Source organism: Magnolia sinica, chromosome 12, assembly GCF_029962835.1.
Source record: "Magnolia sinica isolate HGM2019 chromosome 12, MsV1, whole genome shotgun sequence".
NCBI lineage: Eukaryota > Viridiplantae > Streptophyta > Magnoliopsida > Magnoliales > Magnoliaceae > Magnolia > Magnolia sinica.
Genome location: NC_080584.1, coordinates 25,183,126 through 25,188,352, shown reverse-complemented (window position 1 = coordinate 25,188,352; position 5,227 = coordinate 25,183,126). Strand labels below are relative to the sequence as shown.

The 5,227-nt window shown below is 44.7% G+C and overlaps 1 non-coding gene across 1 annotated transcript; it reads left to right on the top strand.

The window, feature by feature from the left end:
• Nucleotides 1-247: 247 nt before the first annotated feature.
• LOC131222108 (small nucleolar RNA R71) lies at nt 248-354 on the top strand. The gene has a single exon (XR_009159816.1). It is a non-coding gene; the product is annotated as a small nucleolar RNA R71 (small nucleolar RNA).
• Nucleotides 355-5,227: the final 4,873 nt, after the last annotated feature.

Genomic DNA, 5,227 nt, shown 5'->3' with positions numbered 1-5,227 from the left:
ATTGATATCATCATCCTCTTTCAAAAGGTATAATCCATACCTTTCCTTTGATTGAGTGGGCCTAGAAGTGGCGCTTGATTTTGGGGAGGTGTCCCATGATTGTGCATTTTCAGCAAGTCTGTCCAAGTAGTCCCACATATCATCGACATTTTTATTCATAAATTCCCCATTGCACATTGTCTCGACCAATTAGCGCATAGAAGATGTCAGACCATCATAGAAAAAGTGTATAATGCACTATGTTTCAAAACCATGTTGTGGGCATAAACTAACAAGATCCTTGAACTGCTCCTAACATTGGAAGAATATTTCATCCTCCTTTTGGGTGAAGTTCATGATTGACTTTCTAAGGGTGTTCGTTTTATGATGTGAAAAAATTTTCTTTATGAACTCCCTTATCATGTCATTCTATTAGGCTCATGTCCTAGTGACCATTTCATTTCTTAGGATCCCGTGATCCACCCCATCAAATTTTGACAGCCCGCGACCCATAGAAAGTATTTGCGCGTGACCCTAAGTCACATCCTGTAAACCCGAGTCGACTCAACCCGAGACCTGTGCCATTGTGACTGCGCCATCACCGCGATTCCGACGTCGCACCTAGTGCGCCAATCTGACACTTAGATCATAAGATGTGGACTGTGAATTATAATGGCTGTGGACCGCATGTTGCGGGACCCACCTATCCCAGATGTCACGCTTCCCTAGCAAGTAATTATGATGGTGACATCACCCTAGCCTACCTAGGGTAGGATGATGTCACTCTAGCCCATGATTGCTTACAAGCAATGATTCCTTTCTCTTCCCCATGACTTACACAAGTCATGATTGCCTTACAACAATCATTTCCCCTCTCTCTCCTTCATCTCTCTCTTTCCTTTCCCTCTTTCATTCCCATTCTCCATTGCTGGAGAATGCTCGGACGTCCCAAGCTCTCCAAAATTCCATCCCATGCATGCTTCTATAACCTCTCATCCAACCCTCCAAAATCAATCCCCACCCTTGAATCATCTTCCTTGGCCTAGGCCCTAGGATTCCATTGGTGTAAGAAGAAGCTTGAGATTTGAAGGTGGGTGCACTCTAGGATTAGATCTTCCTCTCTACCTAGATCCCTTTCCTTTATTTGCATGGGGACTTGAAGGGCCCACCAATCCATGGTGGAGATCCTCCATGATCCCCTAGATGTGGCCTTTGGCCCATCATGATGCATGCATGAGCCATAGTGGGTCCATTCTCCATGAACCCCACCATGATGATTTCATTTCAATCCATGCCTTTAAGGGTCATCTAGACCCTTGATTTGCATGGTGGGGATGGTATCCCCACCTCAGATTTTTATTTTGTAATGTTGGGCCCATGCATGCATGGACCCATGTATAGATGCATGTATTAGGGGGGCCTATAGTGGCGGGGTCCCTCCATCTCACCGCTCTCTCTCTCTCTCTCTCTCTCTCTCTCTCTCTCTCTCTCTCTCTTCTTCTTCTTCTTCTTCTTCTTCTTCTTTTTATGGTGATGATGATGATGTATGTGGCTGGTGGGCCACGTGTACGTGGGCCCCACTTGATGGATTAATTACATCCAAACCGTCCAACCATGGGACGTCCAGTAGCAACAACTGCAGGACTACATGTAGGAAATCACAATTATCAGTTTAATCCAACCAGGTGGGCCATGTGCGTGTGGGACCCACATGTGATGCACGTGCCTTATATCCATAGCTTAGCAGGGATGGTGGGTCCCATGCAGCTTAGCTACTGCATAGACATTAACAAGTTCTGTCGTCTGATCATGAGATATGTGTTATATCCATCTGTGTGGGGACCACACGTGTGGGGCTTACCATGTTGTATGGGTTTCATCCCCACCGTCTAGCAGCTAGATAGTGGGAACCCACCATGATATATGTATTTTATACCCACGTTGTCCATCCGTTTTGGATGTGTGACCCACCCCACATGTGCTGCACGTGTGGGGGTGGGGTACACCTTGATATATACATATATATATATATATATATATATATATTCTGTATCCACACCGTCCATCTCTAGATGGTGATATGTGGGGCCTACCTTGATGATACGTGGGATATCCACGTCATCCGTCTCTTGGACGTGAGGCCCACTTTGATGTGTTGTATCTGCGTCGTCCATTCCCCCTGGATGTGGGACCCATTTGATGCATGATTTAATCTCAATCGTCTAACCCTTGGACCTCCAGATTGACTAGACTACTACTGTCCTAAAAGTCCAGCAGCAAGCCATCTCCTTGGATAATATACACCTCCTTGTTGAACAAAATTTAGGCCCCTTTGATGCCTTGTTAGGCCCGCCTTTCATAGGATTGTATAAGGGCCAGATTGCCCAGATTTTCTGGATGTTCAATGGGCCAGATGGGCTGAATATCTAGCCTTAGAATTCCTATTGGTGAGGTGTTATCCATCCATTATGGTGGACTTCATGGGCTGAATTGTAAACCACTATATTGGGTATATTGTACACTTGGCCTGACTATATTTTGGAGCCTATGGGCTGCCTAAAGAGGGCTACCATGTTGGATATGCTGGACATAGCCTACCTTAGCATTTTTCTAGGCTTTAGGATGCCCTGTGTGGCCCACCTTAATGTATGTGGGCTATAAGCTGACCCTAGAGGCCCAATATTGATATATGAGATTATTTGAGTGAAGCCCACTTATTTTCCAGCTATTATAAGGGCTATGGGTTGTTTCATTAGGCCCTTGTGTGAGGCCCATTATGATGTATATCATGCCCTTATGTGAGGCCCATTATGTTGTATATGAGGCCCTTGTGTGAGGCCATGGGCCCCACTATGTGTTTGGCTCTATGTGGGTCACTCCTTGGGAGCAATGTTGGTTGAATGTCCACATTGAATGGGCAATAATGGTTAAATGTCCACATTATGACCTTCCGTTAGGCCGTTGTTAGGCCCATTCTCATCCTTCTCTAAGTGGGTTGACCCAAACCATTGAGCCCCATTGATATTTGCATGATCCATCTATTCGCATTGGGTTAACCTAAATGTGTAGGGCCCCCATTGGTTGCTGGTAGGATTGTTTTAATCTTGGAGTCCATTTAGGACTTATTTGGGCCCCCTCGGGCATCTAACAAGCCATATAATAGTATGGTGAAGAAAACTATTCTAGATCCTTAGGATTATAGGTAGGCCACCTAGGCCCAACCTTAATATGAGGAGAGTTCATCATCGTCATAGACAGAGGGATTCGTGCTATCAGATTTGGTATATCCATAGTTGGGGATCGATCTTTATATTATGGTTTAGATCGATTGTCCTTCTATGGACCTCACCTTCTATATAGGCCGATTATCAATACTGATTATGAGTATGTGATAGTATGATACATGCCCATACGCATCATGATACATGCCCATACGCATCATCTGCATGCTTGTTGTGAGATATGGTTAACCGTTGCATATGCCATTAGGCAAGTTGTTTATGGGACTCCATGATAGGCGAAGTTGTCGCACATGAGCGCACAATATGTGTAGGATTGATGCATGACTGGATTGTGTGACTCATGCATCTTGCATTTTATGTTATGATTGTTGTGTGCCCTAGCGACATTAAGGTTGTAGCCTCCGCAGATATAGTGTAGATGGCAAGATTGTATACCAAAAATACTTGTTAAGCACGAGGACGCTATAGATGTCCTAAGGTGAAAGTTCCCAAACCCTTATGGTACCATGGAGGATGCTCTAATGCCTAGATCGAGTGGATGTATGAGCGCATGAGGGCCGAATACCAGGAGGCCGCATCTCCCACTGTATCGTAATCAGTTGAAAGGGGGTGTGGCCTTACCCGCTCAAGGGTAGGGGCAATTTCTAGGTTGAGCTGACCAGCTTGTAAATGGTTCTGCTACCGACGAGCCGGGTAGATATTGGCAGACTACTAGTCAAGCAGGTGGTGAGGTCTCTTTCGCTTGCATGGTTGTGCGTGCAGTGTGGGGTGGCAATTTGGTGTATAGTGTACTAGACCCCAATAATTATCCAGAGAGAACTATACTGATATATGATGCTCCAGAGATGAGATGGATTGATATGTGGATTGGTATGCTTGAGCTTCATCTTGCACATGACATTGGCTATGTAGGCCTTGCATCGTATGGCATTGGTATGGCCGATAGCATTCATGCCTTGCATCCCATCGTATGGCCTTGGTATGGCCGATAGCATTCATGCCTTACATCGCATCATATGGCCTTGGTACGGCTATTAGCATTCATGGACTTACTTGCATATTTACACATTACTCTGATATTACATACTTGCATTGCTACCTTATGCACACACTTTCACCTCCCTCTAAGCTTTCTGTAAGCTTATGCACGATTGATGCGTGTAGGTGACGCTAGGCCATATCTGAGTAGGAGAAGGAGTGTGCCATAGACCTTATGGAGTTTTGTTATTACTATCATTGTATTTCCTTTTATGCGTGTTATATCTAAAGTTTTTTTATCATAGTGGATTTTGTGATGGTGTTCTCGTTATTGTTCGTAGGTTATGCTTGTTATGAAACAAATTCATATTGAAAATCCTCCTTGTAGGATCCCAGGATCGGAACTTGATATATGGGTGCCAGGAGCCAAGAATGGGGTACTACGGAGGCTGTCGGCGCCAAATTCGGCGATCGAAAATTTTATGAGCCCGGTTTTCGAGTTTGGGGCGTGACACATTTCATGTGCCAATAGATCGAGGACGTAGCAAATGCAACCATGTCTTAGCTTTCTCTTTCAAAGAAAAGGAAAAGAGTTTCAGTTTGACCGTGTCCTCAGACACGTTTAGAAAATATAAAGTGGTTATAATCTCGTCAAACTCTTTCAAGTGCAATATGGACTTTCAGATTCAAGTCCATGGAATTTTGGAAGGAGTTGGATCACCCCTGGCTTAATATCCATGTCCCATATTTTCTGAAAAAACCATGCATGAGGGCGTGCTCACCCCCACCGGTTGTAAATTGTCTCGCAAAGTACGAGGCGGGGGTGCTTGATGCACCTCGTTCTCATCCTGGACTTCCTCAACCCTAGGTTGAGGTTGTCTTCCCGATTGATTTACCGGTTAATTAGCAACCATCACTTCAATTAACTCTGAGGATTTCGAGTGGTGTCTAATCCTGTGATGGATAGATAACCCCTCAACCAATCCTCCTTCACTCAAAAGACGTTGAGTATTATTATGAACCCACTT